The sequence below is a fragment of the Aedes aegypti genome, chromosome 2, assembly GCF_002204515.2.
Source record: "Aedes aegypti strain LVP_AGWG chromosome 2, AaegL5.0 Primary Assembly, whole genome shotgun sequence".
NCBI classification, from domain to species: Eukaryota; Metazoa; Arthropoda; class Insecta; order Diptera; family Culicidae; genus Aedes; species Aedes aegypti.
The window spans coordinates 436,696,848-436,716,962 of record NC_035108.1 but is presented as its reverse complement, the minus strand read 5'-3'; the positions used below and the strand labels follow the sequence as shown (position 1 = coordinate 436,716,962).

At 38.2% G+C, this 20,115-nt stretch overlaps 1 protein-coding gene and 2 non-coding genes across 4 annotated transcripts in view; 1 reads left to right on the top strand and 2 right to left on the bottom strand.

The window, feature by feature from the left end:
- Window positions 1-20,115, top strand: part of LOC5567018 (neuronal acetylcholine receptor subunit alpha-7) — a 414,734-nt gene that overhangs the window by 164,577 nt on the left and 230,042 nt on the right. The gene's annotated exons all lie outside the window — the stretch shown is intronic.
- On the bottom strand, window positions 7,368-7,439 carry Trnac-gca. Its single transcript has one exon. It is a non-coding gene; the product is annotated as a tRNA-Cys (tRNA).
- Trnap-agg lies at window positions 19,248-19,319 on the bottom strand. Its single transcript has one exon. It is a non-coding gene; the product is annotated as a tRNA-Pro (tRNA).

Below are 20,115 nucleotides of genomic sequence, written 5' to 3'. Positions count from 1 at the left end.
TTTCTTAAATCCTTGGCAGAATTTTCTGAAAATCCCTCTTGAGTTCAAATGGAAATCCTCCAAGAAAACTACCGGACAACCACTGGGACTTTAAAAAAATACCTATGAGATTCTTTGATTACTGATTTCTTTTTCTGATCATCTTTTGAAAGTGACTTTTAAATGGTTCTGGAAATTCCATTTGAAATCATTCCGTAAATCTTTCTGGAGCCAGAAGAGCTAATTATTCTGGAAAATATTCATGAAATCGTCTGGATGTCTGTGACTTTTCTTTGTATCTTCAGGGATTCTTGCGAAATAACTTCTGGGATTTTTTTTTGGATATCACTGTAAAAAACATTCAAAATTCATTTGACATTCTCCTGAGATTGTTTCAGAAATTTACGAGAATCCTTAAAATAATTCCTTCCCTGATAATATTTTAGTGATTTCTCTGTGGTTCTTCTGTAAATCGACCTGGGATTCTTCCAAGGATTCTCCCGGAAATCCTCCTTTAATTCCAAAGCAATTTCCAGAAGAATTTTCAGATGGATATTTTTAAGAATCCTGTATATTTTTCCCTAAGAATCTCAATGTAATTAAACAAAATACCAGAACAATTCTGGACAAACATTTCAAAAGGGCACATCGACATTGGTAAACATTGGCTTTGCAAGACGTTGTTGAGTCCAATCCAACTCGATCACGCTCACCAATACCACTATCAGGAAGAGCTAACACCAATCTTTCTGATAGTGGTGTTATTTTGCGTGAGCGGGCTAAAAAGGGCTCAACAGCAACGTTTCTGAAAAAAGGCTCAAGACCTCTTGAAGTCCTCCAGCAGGATAACAGAAAGAAATCTGGAGATATTTTAGAAGAATTCCTACAGGATTTTTGGAAGAGTCCCAGACAAATTTCAAGAATATGCACGTTAAAATCTCAGTGGCATTTCTAGAATAATTTCAGAAAGATTTTCGGAAGCATTTTCGAAAATATTCTAAAGGGATTCCGAAAGCATCTCAGGCGATTTCCGGAAGAATACCAGAGGTATTATCATAATAATCCCAGAAGTATTTCCGGAAAAAGGCCAGAGTTATTTTCGGAGGAATTCTCGACGAATTTGTAGTAGAGTCGTAGTACATTTTTTGGCAAAATCCTCTGAAAATATCCAGAAGAATTGCATCAGGATTTTTTTTAGAATCTTCCATTGAATTTCCGAAAGAATCTTCGAGAATTTTGATTCGATTTTATTTTCCAGGATTTCAAAAGTAATCCTTAAGGAGATAAACGCAAACTCACATACAGATTTATGCAAATATTCCAGTAAGATGTCCAAAAGAATCACAAAGGATATCCGAGAGAATCTCAGATATAGTACCGGAATGCTAACGATTTTTTTTAGATGAGTCCAAAAGCGATATCTGGAAGTATTCTGTGATTTCCAGAAGAACTTAGAGAAAAATCAGAAATAGTCTCAAGATTTCCAGAACAATCCCAGAGAGGTTTTGAAGGATTCATAAGTGATTTAGGGAAGAATCCCAGGAGGAAAATTCCAAATAATTCTGGAGTAATTTCTGGACCAATGTCTTCTTTATATGCTACAGTCGCCTCTCCACATCTCGATATCGAAGGGGCCATCGAGATAGGGAGAGATCGAGACAAAGAACAAATTTTTGATGAATACTAGATTGAAAAACACTCCGTTGCCAAGAAAGTAATACACAAACAGACGTCATTTTGCGCTCCTAATTTGTTTGGAATCCCAAAAAAATGGTCTAGTAACCTTCGATATTGGTCATATCGACATACGGAGAGAAAATTGAGAACGAAAAATCAACAGAAACACATCGAGATTTGGAGATATCGAGATAAGGAGGATATCGAGATATGGAGAGTGAAAATGTATGCAGACTGAAGGGACTTATGAAATCATCGACATAGGGAGAGATATCGAGATGTAGAACATCGAGAAGTGGAGAGTCGACTGCATATCAATATTTACAAGTAATTATAATAAATAAGTATTAATGGAACAGTAACAATTTTAATTTATCGCCATAATAGGGCCCTAAAGCCCTGTCCCAATTTTAGTGCCATACGCTTAAGTTTAGGCCAAAAACACATATTTACTAAATTTTAGAAATGTTTTTGGTTTGTTTAAGTTCAAAAAACATTTTTTAATTTAACAACTACCGAAAAGCTAAACATTACATATAATTTGCAATTGGATTAGATGGACAAATTGATGTGAAGATTTGCGAAAAAGTTACACGTCTTCTCAGTGAGAATCGAACTCACGACTCCCCGATCTCTAGTTGGGGCGCGTTAACCACTACGCCATGAGAGGACTCATGAACGCAGAAGTTAACCTGAATTCGATTTCAGCTCAATAATCACGTGGTCCTCTTTCGCAAAGTGCACCTCTTTCGGAAGAATTAGATGCCCATCCAAACACAACGCTTTCTATATATATCCAATGCCTAGCCCGAGAGCGCATTGTTTTTTAGATATAGGAATAGCACACTACACTAGCCAGCAACTGCGCTGGCTGAGGTTTCTATTGTGTGGGCTTCCAATGGGCTGGTTGGCCGTAAACCACGATTCATAATTAAAACAAGTATTTATCGAGCAACGGACTCATGTTCCGTAACCGGTCGTTTGAGAACGTCGCGACCCATTGGAAGCCCACACAATAGATACCTCAGCCAGCGCAGTTGCTGGCTAGTGTAGTGTGCTATTCCTATATCTAAAAAACAATGCGCTCTCGGGCTAGGCATTGGATATATATAGAAAGCGTTGTGTTTGGATGGGCATCTAATTCTTCCGAAAGAGGTGCACTTTGCGAAAGAGGACCACGTGATTATTGAGCTGAAATCGAATTCAGGTTAACTTCTGCGTTCATGAGTCCTCTCATGGCGTAGTGGTTAACGCGCCCCAACTAGAGATCGGGGAGTCGTGAGTTCGATTCTCACTGAGAAGACGTGTAACTTTTTCGCAAATCTTCACATCAATTTGTCCATCTAATCCAATTGCAAATTATATGTAATGTTTAGCTTTTCGGTAGTTGTTAAACTTCCACTCGGCTGGTTGGCCGTAAACCACGATTCATAATTAAAACAAGTATTTTTTAATTATTTTTTTAGATTTTGCCACACCCCTCGATTTAAACTCATATTTTGGGTATAATTTGCTTTCCGTGTACCTCCAGAAATGTCAGATAGGAACAACCCCAGTGTTAAAACTAAAAGCCCTGTGGTGTTTTTGTCGACTAAGCGAACGTCAAACATGATCAAAAGTGTCAAGGTTCATTTATGGACTCAATTTTTAAATTAAATTTCAAATATGATATAGCCGTTATTTGAGCGGGAAAAATGGCTAAGGTAGTTGCAGTAACATGCTCTTTCATGTTATTAAATAAAAACAAGATTTCATTAAACATTTTAGGACCCTATTGAACGACAATTTTAATTAGAATGTGCATCCACCACATCATCCCTCTCAGAAGGATTGTGATTCTCAATATTTTTTTTTGCGGTGATTCAGAATTGTAATCACATACTAGTTTAATTGTATGTGGTGTTATTCAATATTTAAAATAAGATTCGTTAAGCCGAACATGTTGATCCTTCGACATGAACCAACGAGCATTGCTTGAAACAATGAGATTTTTTCGATTACTTTGATTACTGATTTCTTTTTCTGAGAATCTTCTAAAAGTTACTCTCAAATGGTTCCGAAAATTCCGTTTGAAATTATTCCGTGAATCTTTCTGCAGTTCATCTGGACATCGGAATTATTCTGGAAAATATTCATAAAATCTTCTGGATGTCTATGAATTTCCTTTAAATCTTTCAGGGATTCTGGCGAAATAACTTCTGGGATTCTTTTGAATGTCACTGTAATTTGGATTTAGAATTCTCATGGGATTATTTCAGATATTAACGAAAATCCTTCATACAGAAGTTATGCTTCTGTAAATCGCCTTGGAATTCTTCTGGAAATCCTTTTATAATCCCAAAGCAATTCTCAGAAAATTTTCAGAAGGATATTTTTAAGAATCTCAATGGAATTTCTGAAAAATACCAGAACGATTTACGGTTGAATCTCACGAAAACTTCCGGTAGAATTCTTGAATGATATCCGGAAGAATGGCAGTCGTATTTTTGGATGAATCTTAGCAGGTTTTACAGCACAATCCCAGCAAAATTTATTGAAAATTTTAGAATAGAAAGATATCCGAAAAAAAATCTCCAACAGGATTTTTGGAAGAGTCCCAGAAGTATTTCAAAGATATTGGCGTAAAAATCTCAGTGGAATTTCTTGAAGAATTTCAGAAAGATTTCCGAAAGCATCTCAGGTCATTTCCGGAAGAATACCAGAGGCATTCTCATAAGAATACATGAAGTATTTCCGGATAAAAATCTACAGTTATTTTCGGAGGAATTCTCGAAGAATTTCTAGTAGAGTCGTACATTTTTAGATAAAATCTTCAAATCCAATATTCAAATATCCAAATGAATTGCATCAGGATTTTTGCTAAAATCTTCCATAGTATTTCGAAAACAAATTTCAAGAATTTCAAAGAATTTAATTTTCTGGATTTCAAAAGTAACCCTTAAGGAGATAAACGCAAAATCACATACAGAGTTCTGCAAAAAAAAATCCAAAAATATGTCCAGAACAATCGCAATGGGATATCCGGAAGAATCTCAGAAGTAATACCGGAATGGTAACGTTTTTTTTTTTTGGATGAATCTCAAAGCGATATCTGGAAGAAAATTCAGAAATAATCTCAAGATTTTCAGAACAATCCCAGTGAGGATTTGAAGGATTCATGAGTGATATAAGGAAGAATCCCGGGAGATGCTCCAAAAGAATTCTAAAGTAATTTCTGGAACATTTTTTTTTCATATGATTTATATACCAAAATACTTTGATTCAAATATATTTCTTGTGTAGCATTAAGTTTCACTGCAGACACAGCTCGTAACATCAATAAAAATTTTTATTTATAAATATTTTAAGCACATACAAATTAAATAACAGTTCAAAGAGTAAAATACCATTGTCATGAGTTTTTGAGAATCATATGGTCGGTGTTTAGACAGACCAGACTGGATGAATTTTGGAGCTCTAAGGATATATAAAGAACTCCATCAATTTTAAATCTTCCATGTTTTTTTTTTTTTCAATTCATTTATTTAAAAGGCTCAAGCGTGCATTGCACTTAACGGAGCCAACGTTCGTTATTGTGAAATTATTACAATTTTACAATATAATAAACTAACAAAAATCAACTTTTTCTTGCTGTCTTCTTCGGACGCAGTATTTCCGTTGACGTTGATCCTGTCGCCGCAAATTTAGCCCTTCGCTCGTTCGCGTCGTGTCTATCCATCGCTGCTTGAAACGCGTTGGCTATTTTTGCTATGCCAGCATTCAGCTTTTCCTGCTTAAGTCTCCTTTGCTCCGCCTCTTCTTCTTCTTTCCGTTGCTGTTCAATTTTTTGTTGATCCATTCTTTCCTGCATACTTTGCAAAATCGCTTCTTTTTCTTCTTCCAAAATTTCCTCTTCAATTATCTCCACTTCATCCGACAACAATATCGTTCCAGATTCTACAACTCCAGCATAGGACACCGGTCCGCCATTCTTCTTTTGCTTTGTTTTCTTGTTCTTCCGCTGTGGGCAAGCATCTTTATGGTGTCCCTGTAGACCACACAGAAAGCACTTGTCTCTTAGACCCTCGTAAAAAATTCTAGCCTTCCATCCACCGATCTCAAGAGATGGGGGTATTTCCTTTTTAATCTCCAGATGCACTCCTCGAACTCCAGTGAACAAGTGGTCAAGGCCCAGACCAGTTGGAAATCTTTCTCTGACAATACTTTCCACTTTCCCATAAGCAGAAAATACCATCTCCAAATCATCATCAAGTACCTCCGGAGCGATATCAAACACGCGCACGTAGGTAATATTTCTCCCCGCAATCGACAATCGCACGTCCACAGTATTACCGTTACCGTAGGTGAATTTTATCGATTCAGGTCTCCTCAACATTTGCTCCATTGCTTCCTCTGTTTTGTATTTCATACAAAGTGCTCTCCCAGGCAGTCTGTATACTGCTTCAATTTGCATTGGGTCCGAATGCAACTGTTTCACGAACTCAGCAATTTCTTCCCATGACGGTTGTGGAGCACCGCCGGGGAATTTGAATTGTACTGTATTGCAAACCGCGTCCATGGCAAGCAATACGCAATTTTTTTTTACCAAACGTTAACCACACGGACAAAGGCCGTTCTGAACAAAGAACTGTTGGTTGGCTACGATACACCGGGAGCAAACTGCTACTGCGTCCGATGCAGACTGAAGCAGAAGAGAAACTGAAATCTTCCATGTTATTTTGATGCAAATGTATCATCAAATAGACAAGTTCCATTATTACAGTAAATATCTATAATATTTTGATGTTTCACATGTTTGGGGTACATTTTTCTTACTCGATTGAAAAAAAAAAACACTTGGTTCAGTCTGTCTGAACACCGACCATATCTATGTTTGCTATTTGATATTTAAATACTTGAATTGTGCTGTATCAATATTTACAATAACAATTTTAATTTATCCCCATAATTGAACGACAATATTAATTAGAATGAGCCTCCACCACATCATCCCTCTCAGGAGAATTTTGATTCCCAATATTTTTTTTTGCGGTGGTTCAGAATTGAAAATATCAAAAGTCTATTGTAATCACATCCTTTTTGTTCAATTGCATGTGGTGTTATTCGATATTTAAAATAAGATTCGTTAAGCCGAACATGTTGATCCTTCCACAAGAACCAACAACGAGCATTGCTTAAGAGATTTTATCGTAATGCACAATCAGCCTAAACGTTCTTCCCCTTTTGTTTATGTACTAATTATAATTTCAAATTATTTTAATTAAATTAGTTGTGTTGTCTACTATTGTACACGGCAACATGTTTCAAAATAAGTGGAGCTGCTTTTAAAACAAACTTTAACATCGATCAACCAAACCATAGAATATCCAAAAGCGGAAAAATAATAATAATAACCGATCATTGCAAATCGAGCTGCTGAACTGGCGCTCTTTCCGTGCGCACGCGCTTTCTGCAGAGCTGTCAAACAGACTTTTGTGCCTTCCTTCTTTCGCTCTCCTTCAACTCAACAACTCAGCACGATCCACCTCGGGGTGGATTGGTGAGCTGTCTGGTTGTTGCAGATGAACACTTATCGTGTAGCGCGACATCATCATTGACACTAAGCTTGCAACTCACCAGACAAACGATAGGTGTAATTAACAACTGCCCTAATATTTTCAACAATCATCTCAATGCTTATAGTATTGTGTTCCACAAAAATGATTTCAGCGAGGGGGCACCCGGGTTTGAACCGGGGACCTCTCGATCTGCAGTCGAATGCTCTACCACTGAGCTATACCCCCTTCGATGTGAATGGAGAGGTCACGTGGAATGTTTCAGCTAAAATGCTATATCAGTGAATACACTGGCCATTACAAATCTAATGAAAAGTACTCATGTTACACTATCTACTTCGGTATCAAACTTGCTCTTTAATCTGTGAATTCCGTGCGATTCAAAATTTTATACATTCTTCTACTTCTTTCTGGCGTTTCGTCCTATATGAGAAAGAGTTTGCTTCTCAGCTCACAAGTCACATAGGTCTGACTGAAAACTTAAATAAATTTAACCAATCGTCTTATGTAGGACCGTTCAATCATTCATCACCTCACCAAGAGGATCGAGCAATCGCCGCGTCGCTGCCCTCGATTCTCTTCCCACATATAAAACTTTCTCAATCAAATAAACTTCCTATCAAGCAAGCGGCCTCCCGAGGGTTAACATATATTTACCCGTTCCGTTGCCTCCCTTTCTCCCACCGAACCAAACCAGCTTCAACACCCGAACATGGTCAAACATGGTCCAACAAACTTGACTTTCTCAATTTCACTCGCCTCCTGATGGCCGTTGGCGAGAATCGACAAAGCTCAGATCTGGGAATAAAATTGACCCAATCGAATCAGCTCGCATTCGATTGCATAATTTACGACCGGTATCGCACCTCGCCCTGCTCGAAATCTAGTGTAGCACGTGTACGAGGATACACTACCGATACAGTTAACCTCACAGTTATGATTCAACTAAGAAAAGATTCATTGTGACGCTGTACAAAACCAAATTTCCGCCCGGATAGGTACTGCAAATTAAGATTATAATAAATCTTCAAGCTGTTTAGTGGAAGCCTATAATCCTGAATCCTTTGACAGGAGTGTGTATTTCGACCACAACGGCCTTACACGTCTTCAGTGTCGTGTACTAGACTCGACATTATACTTGTTTTCATGAATATATGTATCTTGATTTTAAAAATTTGCATGTAAAAATATTGTCGATTACGATAGAAATGAGGAAGGTTGTCTATCCAACAGAAGTGCATTAGTGAGAGAGAAGAATAAATTCCAAACCTAATTTTGGAAATCAACTACGGTATACGGATTAGACGAGAACCCAACAGCTGATATTATGATAATTATTTGCCGAATATTGGTATAAATACTCCCGAGATCTTGGTAAACGTTTGAGATTCATTTTGCTGAGGTCGGTGAAGTTTAATTAAATCATTACACGGTTATATTTAGATTAAATCAACTTTTTCAACAAGATTGTAGTCTCTATACAAAATTCTTCGTTTCTCTTATATTGCAAAATACAACACTTTTCTGAACCATGGAAAAATTACTTTTGAGCATCGAAATTATTATGAACTTTGTTGTTATATATTGTTAGACACATGAAATTTGAGTTCTGCGGTAAATTAAGCAAATAAAGTGCTATACAAGTTAGCAAACTTACATGCAAGTTGGATGAAATCGGCAATTTCTTCATTTTTAATAGTCAATATCTCAAAAACAAGACGTGCTATGATATATTTGAAAACGGCAGGTTTTGAGCGGTATTTTGTTGCTTGAGACAAAAAAGGGTTCCGCAGTGTTATGAATCAAACGAACTCACATTATGGTTTAGTGATTTATCTGCGAGTTATATAAATAAACGGCGTACAAATGAAAGCAAACATTTTGGCGTTTGATTTTGAAACGCCTTTTCATTGATAACTGCAGTTATACTACATATGGTAGTATGGTTCGAATACCCGAAGTAAAGGATCAACGGTTTCTGGAATATGGTTGACATTTTATTAAAAAAGTCAGAACCAATGTATAAATTTCATTATGTATTATTGTTTGCTATATCGAAAACACTAATAGTTTATGTGGGCGAAATGCATAAACGACGAGAAATTTTGTATTTAATCCAACACATATCCATATCTGTGGGGTGAATGTACGAGCAGGAGAACATTTTCCTGAGCTCACGTTGACTGACCGCCCGTTAGAGTTCTAGGGATGAATGGACGGCGATCCTCCTCGGTGACGGAGTTCCGGTCGACCGTTCAGTTTTCAACGGCACTCGTGCAGAAAATGTTTTACCACACCGTAAAAATCCATTTTTTTTTTCTTCTTCTCGAAGCTGTTGTTTCCATTATCGTCGTTGCGGAAAACGTTCTTAATGTTGGAGAAGTGTATAATAGGGAGAGAAATCACAATGCAGGATTTAAAAGGGATTCATAAAATTTAAGATAATTCAAAGCAGATTTCGAGTTTTAAAACTGGTCCTATGCTTAAAATTAACATCCTGCACATATTTGGAATACAAAAATTCATTTTGGACGAATATGTTTTTAATCTTTGATATATTTGTGGTTCAGTTTTGACGACTTTTATAGTCGAAAGGTTTGATAATATTATTTAGTAATTGTTTAAAAGCCCTTCTTTTATATTTAACACAAACCAACAAGTATGTTTTTCAAAGATTCATGAAATATAAAGATTTTAATGCAAGGATGTATTGTAATATTGGTAGGACTAAGCAACCAAAACAACAAACAATCAAAGAACTCAAATACAAATAGGTTGTATTAACTGACAATTTGTTTTAATTCTGGTGATTACTTTAATATACAAAAAATAAATACAACAACGACTCAAATTCATTCACAAGCAAAATAATTCATGGCTCTACCTCATATTGTACAAGAATTAGTAAAGACTGGACTGGGGATGTGATAACTATATGTAAATTTTTCGATATAATTTATTTATTGAATTTCCTCCCCCAAGCTGAATGCTTGTACATTTCTCTTAACTAGAGTTACATATTTCTCAGGAGCACATAAATGTACTGACGAGCCTCCAACCAAACCGTCTCTCAGCTCATCGGAATCCTAGTGTGCTGCGCTAGAACGAGGCTCACGAAAATCCTAAAAGCGCGCGCTAGGTGATGTGCTCTCGGGGAGACTCGTCTCATGCGCTGTTCGGCGCTACGGCTCGCCATCGGTATCCAAGTTGTGAAACAACTGCTTAGTAACGAAGAGCCTCTACAGCTATTTTCGCCTCATTATGCAGGTGTCTAGATGGCTTACATGATATGGTCGAAGACTCGCGATCCAAGAGTTACAATTTCGATCCTCGTTGAAAACTTTTGTAATCACTTAAATTATTGTGCTGAATTTTAAACAGCACATGTGACGGAGCGCATGAGACCGCTGTGAGACACATCTCAAAAAAAATGAGGCGCACCAAAAAAGGTCTCACAATGTACAGCGCTCCCGTGCGCTTGCAAGCAATGAGGCTCCTGCACCTAAGGCTGCAGCACGTGCACAGTAACTCTACTCTTAACACTGCTGATGAGATCTTCACCTATCTTTCTTGCACAATTTATCCCAGTTTTTCTTCAAAGCTTCATCGGTTTTGAATGTTTTCCGCTTTTCTTCAATTTCTTCTTCATTATCGCCCAAAACTTTTCGATCCGACGTAGTTCTGGTGCATTTGGCGGGTTTGCCTCCTTCGGGACCACATTAAGGTGAAGATGAATCTTAGCCAAACCTCAATTTTTCAAGAGCACAAATCTCGAAAACCGAACACCACCAGCAAGTGACCAATCGATTAAGTTTTCAGCTTAAATGGATTTTCGGTTCTCCAGATTTGTGCTCTTGGAAATTTGAGGTTTGGCTTCGATTCATCTTCACCTTAACGCCCTTAACCTCCATGCAGGACGTACCGACATAAAACTCGAGGCCGGAGATTTGTTTGGTGTCCGCCTTGATGTCTCGTCGTCCATGACGAGACAGCCTGGCTTGACCAGGCACTCACGGTACAGCTTCCGCGCACGCAATTTGGCCAACGTGTTTTGCTTTTTAGTCTGGTTTGGTGCCTTCCTGACCTTAAAAACACGTAGCCTGGACGAAGCACTCCGACGAATTGACCTTTTAGGCCAAGTCGTGGGTGGGAAGGTTCGAGTTATGCTTAGAATACTGACTTATCTTTCGGTATTTCCGGGTAAGATTTGCTGGCGTAGCTCTTCTTCTTTCGAATGCATCTTGAAACCTATTTGACAGATCGAGATAAATTTGCACACATAAACATAACACTCTAAACTAGTATTACTCAAAATTTCATTGTTTTTTACCCTCGCGAGAAAAAGTTACACCCAAAACAAAGTGTCGCATTTTTTTCCGAGTCCAATCTTTATTAGGAGTAATGTCTGAAGAAAAACCTTGATGATATACCAAAAAAATACTAATTAATAAAATAAAAAAGAATATTGAAAAAAAAAATTGATTCCTGAAATAAACATTTACTGTACAGGTAGGTCCGTCCCACTCGGGCTCAGACCGCCGTATACTTTTGACGGCATTCTAGATTTTGCTCTATTACCTTATGTACCATAAAATTTTAGGTAATTGCAAGGGACATGGAGGTCTCTATTTGTCTCTGGTACAGGTATGTTCCGTTTTGATAACGTTCCGATTTTGTCACGTTCCAATGTCTTCAACAAATTTATTCCGTTTTTATCAACACAAAAATATCGAAAATTTTTATTTATATTGATTTTTTAGAATATAAACTAATGACTTATTTTGAAGCAAGCCAAATGTTTTTCAAACGCCTCAGGGTTGTATTTTTGACATTTTATTACAGTAATACCTCCATGAGTCGATGTTCCATGACTCGATATCGACTAATGGAACCATACTAGAAACCAAATTTCATGGTTACTATGATGGTCCCTTGAAACACCTTTCCAAAGGATTTATGTTCCATGACTCGATATTTCCATGAGTCGATGGTCCCTTCAATATCGACTCATGGAGGTTTCACTGTGGTGTTGTATCGTAGGTGTCCTATTCTATTTAATGAGGGTTGCCTTTTTCTCGAACGCAATCCAAACAGAGTTTTCAAGCTTAACTAGCGCTGCTAGACAATATTGGCACATCCTTCAACAAACCGGGTTGTCCTGGCCACGTCCAAGCGACAGCTGGAGATTGTAATTTATTGAATTAAGTACGTTTAGAGCTTCAGATATCTTTCTTCTTCTTATGAAACATGGCATCATATAATGTTCGATGTAAATGTAATAGACATATTCGTTCAGACAATGTTCAATTCATTGTTATAAGTGATGGACCAGGAAATGAACTCTAGATATTCTGCCATGGAAGTAGAAGCGATAACCATTATACCAGAGACGAAATAAAGACGTTATAGTGAAGCTCAAACTTTCGTTACCCAAGTTTGACAGATCTTACTAACTTGATACTTGATGGGCAACAATTCCTTGCTATTGCGTTGAATCTAAGCCGAATGAAGAAGCCTTCTCCATTGGACCCGGTCCTGGGCCAATCGCTTCCAGTTGCCCTGAACGTTGAGTGACCTTAAATCCTCCTCAACTGCAACAAGCCACCCGGTGCGCGGCCTTCCACGGAGGCGACGGCCTCTCCCTGGTTCTCTGCTTAATATTAGTTTAGCTTGACGTTCCTCCGACATGCGAGCTACATGCCCAGCCCACCGCAGCCTGCCGTGTTTTATTCGCTTAACAATATCCATTTCATTATAGACTTGGTATAACTCGTGATTCATGCGACGCCGCCAGATGCCATTGTCCAATTTACCGCCGAGTATTGTTCGCAGCACTTTACGTTCAAAGAACCCAAAAGCTCTCCGGTCGACCTCTTTCAACGTCCAAGATTCGTGGCCATACAGAGCTACCGGAAGAATTAGAGTCTTGTACAACGCGAGTTTGGTCTTCGTCTGTAAGCTGCGGGACTTTAGCTGGTTACGAAGTCCGTAAAAAGCCCGACTCGCAGCTGCAATACACCTTTTAACCTCGCGGGTAACATCATTATCGCAAGTCACTAGAGTTCCAAGGTACACAAATTCTTCAACTACTTCAAAAATATCACCACCTATCAACACCTCACTACCAACATCACCTATGGGCCCACGATGTCTACCAGCGACCATGTACTTTGTCTTCGTGGTATTGATAATGAGCCCAATTCGCGTTGTTTCCCTTTTAAAAGGCACGTATGCCTCTTCCACGGCTCGGCGATTAATCCCGATTATGTCGATATCGTCCGCAAAACCAAGGAGCATATACGAACGTGTGATAATAGTGCCACTCCTATGCACGCAAGCTCTCCTCATTGCTCCTTCTAACGCTATGTTGAACAATAAGTTTGAAAGTGCATCGCCCTGCTTCAATCCGTCCAAGGTTACGAAGGATGTGGAAATCTCATCCGCAACACGTATACTTAATTTGGATCCTTCCAACGTTGCACAAATCAGTCTAATCAGCTTCGTCGGAAAGCCATGTTCCATCATTATTTCTCACAATTCGTTTCTTTTAACTGAATCGTACGCTGCCTTGAAATCAATGAACAGATGATGAGTCTGCAAGTTGTACTCCCGGAATTTATCGAGGATCTGTCGCAGGATAAACATTTGATCCGATCGGCCCTCACGAAAACCAGCTTGGTATTCGCCGACGAAGGACTCTTCAAGCGGTCTCAATCTGTTGAAAAGAATACGTGACATTATTTTGTACGCCGAATTGAGGAGCGTTATTCCTCGGTAATTGGCGCACTCCAATCTATGCCCTTTTTTGAAGAGAGGGCAAATGAGGCCATCCATCCAGCTAGCAGGCAGTTCTTCTTCCTCCCATATCCTTAGTAGTATATGGTGAATTATTCTATGCAGCTGCTCACTACCGTGCTTGAGAAGTTCGGCCGGGAGCTCATCCTTCCCTGCAGCCTTGTTGTTCTTCAGCTCTTTAATCGCCTTCTTAACCTCATCTAGAGATGGAGGCTCCACAGCTTGACCGTCGTTGTCGATGTTCATTCTGTACTCCGATGCTCTATCGTTCCCTCCATTCATTAACGTTTCGAAGTGCTCTTTCCACCTGGTAGCCACCATCGTTTTATCTGTAGCAAATTACCTTCCCGGTCGTTGCACATGACGGGAGACGGCGCTGACTTTCTCCGCACGCCATTGACAGTTTCATAGAATCGTCGCATATCGTTCTGTTCCAAACAGTTTTGCGCATCGGCTATCACGTTCTCATCAAACTCTTTTTTCTTCCTGCGATGGATTCGCTTTTCGGCTAATCTTGCTTCCCTGTACCGCTCTCTGTTCAGCCTGGTACCAGACACTAACATCCGACGTCTGGCCACGTTCTTCTCATCCGTCACCCTCTGGCACTCCTTGTTGAACCATCCGCTTCTGGGGCGTCTTCGAGCAGTACCTATCACTTCTCGCGCTGTTTCACTCACCATGGATTGCATCCCATAGATTGTTGAGGTTTTCGCTCACATTGACCTCACTTATCCGCTCGTCCAGCTATTGGTGGTATTCAGCTGTAAGCTGACAGATCACAGTACATTTTTCTCTGCACTTTGATTTTGCTCCAGTACCTCAAGTGTCATTAATGTATGGAAAACAGCGCACGATACATGAAATTTACTAGGGGAAAAGCACTCATTTTTGACCTATAATTATTCTGTGCCAATTTTCGGATTGCTAGGTCGAAAATTAGTGCTAGGTCGAAAAGTGGTGCTCTTCTCCTAGCACGTCACAAATTCTTGCTACAGATCGTCATAAAGTTGTGAAAATCCCGGTTTTTTGTTGTTTCAATGAAATTTAAACTATGATTTTTTTTTTAAATTCCTTCTAACTTGCAAATTGAACCTAAACTTTGGTATTAGATACAATTTATCGTAATTGCCGGACTAATATCAATTTTATCGATTTTTTAGCATGCTTGCAGCCTCCACACAAAATAAGTAGTTGTTTTTTTATTGAGGCGCGATACTTTTGTAATTAATCAAAAAGTACCCTTTTATAGTTACGGAAGTATTACAAACTTCGTTGATTGACTACGATTAACAATCAAAAACTCATTTATGTTGTAAATTTAAATCTACATACAAGCTGATAAAGTTGCATGAAATAGATAAATAATGCATTTTCAACAGTTGCAGACGTGCTAGAACGTTTTTGATAACGGCAATAAAAGCAGTGACATCAAATAAAGTAAATAGCGGTATTTTGAGACAAAAAATTGTTCCGCTGTGTTATCGGTTAAGGAATTTCTCGTCGAGTTCTTCTTTTCTGGCACAACGTCCCAACTGAGACAGGGCCTGATATTCAGTTTGGTTTTCTAATGACCATTTTCACAATTAATAACTGAGAGCTTTCCTAGCCGATTGACCATTTTTGCATGTGAATATTGTCTGTCTGGTACGAAAATACTTTATGCCCTGGAAAGTCGAGGAAATTTCTAACCCGAAAAGATTATCACCCCTAAATTCTCGTTAAGTGGGGGTTTCAAATCCCGGCTAGCGAGGATGTTTTCTAATTGCCAATTTTCTCGACATGCTAGGGCATACAGTATCTTCGTGTTACTACAAATTAAAAAAAAAAATAACATACATGTGGCAATGAAAGCTTTCAGTTGATATGCTGGAGTGTTTATTGTAACACTAATCTGAGAAACAGGCTCTTCTCTAGTTGTTAGAAGGAAAAAGTGAAAAGGAGGAAAGGATGAAATTGTATATATTTTCTTGATATAAAAAATGATCAACTCAACACACTTTCGCATTCGCCATTTTTACAGTTATTATCCATATCATAGTGCATTATACATGTGATTATCGTTTAAATATCACATAATACATCTATTAGCATTCTAACCAAAAGTAAAACTATAACTATTAAGGGTCTATCGCAAAATCATAGCCATTGATTACACTACGGACATATACGAATGAACGATCGAAATGCTACGCACAGCCCCTAAACATCAATACCACGCATGTATCTGATGAAAATGTGTACTTTCCTGTTAAAACTGACATTTTTTCAGTTTTGTAAAATATTTTGTCTAAGAAAATTATTTCGTTTTTGTCACGGTTCCATTTTTGTCAAATGAAAATAGCCGATTGTGTTGATAAAAACGGAACATACCTGTATTCCTAAGAGAATCCAATAAAAATACTTGAGAAATATTTTGAGTAGTTTGCGGAGGAATTTTTGCAATAAATAAAGAGTAGAAGTATCATAAGTTTTGCATATGAAAGATAACATAATCAGAGAAAAAGCTAGAATCAAATCCTGAATATATCTGTACAAGAACTCCGGGACATTATTTTGGCAGATTTCTGACCGATTTCTCAGAAGAAGAGTGGAAGTGTTTTTCTGATTTAATCTCAAGTGTTTATTATAAACTTGAGATAGAGATTTAGGACTCTATTTTATCTATATTGCATTGAACTATTCAACCTATTACAATTATTAAACAAAGTTCGAGTAAAATCAATCTTATAAGCAAACAAATAAAAAAACGTTTAAAGTGAAACACCTCGGAATCCAAAGATGGACGACTTGTGTCCCTACTCATGTTTTCAAAGGCACTAAACTGGAGGAATAGTCGTCAAAGTTGATCTTCTTATTTTAAGCTTTCGGCTAGTGCACAAAGTCAAAATAAAAGTCAAATCACTGTTGTTGGATGCTTTTTTCGCGAGATAAGTGCCTTTGAACTTTTAGTGCAATCTAAGAAGTTTGATTCCAAACTGTTTCACCTTAAAGAGGGCATGAATATATTCCAAAACTACTTCTCATGTGTGTCAAAATGAAAACTTAACCTAATTTGGCTCGGTGCTTCCGTGCTTCAAAGCTTGCGATTGTTCATTGTTCATCTTTCACCCTGTGCTGCTGATGTTTAACCTAGAGTTCAACCAGCAGTCACCTCTTATCCGCGTTTTCAAGCGACGACAATTGCCATGCTGCCGGTGGTGGTGTTGATTAAATTTAAACACGCGCGAGAAATAGAAATAGAACGCAAACAAGGTCGCATCTTATCGTTCACCCGGAGGAAGAGGAGAAAAAAAATACCAACTCACTCGTCGGCAAAGGCAGAGGCGATAAAAATAGCTCACTCAGTGCGACTTCGGTCTTGGCGGGGGAGGGCTTTCGCTCCATAGAGTACACCCGAACCTCGATTTACGTAATGGGTTGAGGGTAGTAGAATCTTGCGAAAAAGGGATTTTTGTTATTTAAATAAGAAATCATGCCCTCGAAATTCTGTTTCTATGTAATTTCAAAAATTTTCTATACAAATTAAAATGTGTGACATACAAATGAAATGGCTTGAGATTGTTTGTACAAAAAGTCGCAAAACTTTACCGGAAAAATATGATAAACTTGGAAGAAGCCTAACAGCATGGATTGATGTCATGAGTTTAAGACGACATCTCTTTTATTATATGGCCCAGCAAAAACTTCAGTTCTGAGTATACAAAACATTCATAAGTATACTGAAGCTACTTCGCTTCAAATGCATTAAAATTCTATTTATATAATATTACGTAAATGGAGGTTTCAGTGTACGTGTAGAACGTACATTGGGCGACTAGAGTCACTACCTTGAATGGAGAAAATCAATGGCACTCGAACCCGAAGAGCATCATCACCCTATGCCCCAATCCACAAAACAAAGAAATTATCTCACTCATGCTTCTCGCGGCCCGTTGAATTGCTCTACCACCACACGCCATGGTTTGGGGCCTGCTGGTGGTCTCCAAGTCAATCCAAGACCAAGGTATCTTGGCAGCTGCGACGACACAATGAAGACAAGGACCAAGATGCGAATGGCAGCGACGATGACGAAGACGACTACGACAACGACTAACTCTCTGTCCTAGTTTCAGTCTAGCTGCGAACTTCTCATTAGTTATCTCTATCCAACGCTTTTGGATGTAGCCCAGAGCGGAATGAAGACGATGAACGATAGACGGCATTAGTTAAGCTTGTGCTTTACCGAATTTCGGACAGGGGCGTGCACAGTAGTAACGAATTTCTTAAGTAATTCGATTTATATTTCTCTGCGAATTTCTTAATTGTTGAGGGGTTAAAGGACCAACCCCTCTTCTGGCAACATTTTTTTTAATGCAAAAAAAATGCAAGTATTTTTTTTTTGTTTTCCTTGGAGAATGACGCGTCATGTTCGATCTACTTCGTCGCAAGCACTATTATTCGTCATATCAAACTTGAAATGTTCCACTACGGCGGAAATTCTAACTTTTTTAGAATGAGCAATTTTGGCTGAAATCTGTTCCACAGTGTTATAGCACAGACAATTACAATACTTCTACGATGTGACTCGAAATATGCTCATTTTAGAACCATGTATCCAATTATTTTTTAGCATGATTTCCAGACAGTCCCCAACACTTCTAAATCGATCTCACTATACGTCACTGCGCCAACGACTCACTTGGTCTGTGCTTGTGCATGCCTGTCCGCGTGGTTGAAAGATTAGACAAGTTTTGTGCCTCGACTCGATATCGGAGTGTTTTCCTACTTTCGCTTCGTGTCTTCGGCGTCCAAAAGTTCTGCTGAGCGACTTAGTTTGATATGTGTGGAGTGAGCAGTAGGTAATGCGGCGCAACGGCGGCATGATGAGCTTTTCTCGCTTCAACTGCGGCTCTCGCCTCGCTTGATGGGATGAAAAAGTCAGAAATGCAACAGTTGAGTGTTGGTTCTTTTTTTCGTTCTTTCCTATCAGCATAGGGAGGGAGATACGAGGTTCGGAGACGGCTGTATAAAAGTAGGGCAACCAGTTGTGGGACTAAATTAGTTCCTCTCTGTGACTAGAGATAAGGGTAAATAGATTATGATGACAAATCCGCACGATATGGAGGGCGCATTAATTCGGCAAATACTCATTAGAAATAACGTCACATGAACGTTGGCTGATGGTGTTCTGTTCTCTCTTATCAGACAATGATTCATGATTCATTATGGTCATTAGAGCTATTTCTATAAAAAAAATCGAGTGGGCTCGTCCGGGATTTGAACCCGGGACCTCTCGCACCCTAAGCGAAAATCATACCCCTAGACCAACGAGCCCGTTGTATTGGTCTCTGGATCAAAATATATGTAAATTTAAATAGATTAGAATTAAATTTCATTTATTTTGGGTTGAATATGGTTTGAATTTCTTTTCAAATTGAATTTTTATGGGATGAATAGAGATTTGATTTGGATTTCAAATGCAGTTTGCATTGCGCTGCAGTTTGCACTACGCTGCGAATTGCGATTTGAATTTCAATCTGAATTACGATTTGGATTATGGTTGGATTGCGATTTTTAATACGATATGGATTACAATTTCGATTGCAGTTTTGATTGCACTTTTTTCACTGAAACATCCACTGATTTAGATTGAGATTTGAATTGCAAATTGAATTTGCAGTAGATTTTTTGGATTTTGGTTTTTGGATTTTGGATTTTGGATTTTGGATTTTGGATTTTGGATTTTGGATTTTTATTTTCGATTTTCGACTTCTGTGTACTTTTGACGTGGATTTTGGTTTTTGGTTTTTGGTTTTTGTATTTTCGATTTCGATTTTCGATTTTCGATTTTCGATTTTCGATTTTCGATTTTCGATTTTCGATTTTCGATTTTCGATTTTCGATTTTCGATTTTCGATTTTCGATTTTCGATTTTCGATTTTCGATTTTCGATTTTCGATTTTCGATTTTCGATTTTCGATTTTCGATTTTCGATTTTCGATTTTCGATTTTCGATTTTCGATTTTCGATTTTCGATTTTCGATTTTCGATTTTCGATTTTCGATTTTCGATTTTCGATTTTCGATTTTCGATTTTCGATTTTCGATTTTCGATTTTCGATTTTCGATTT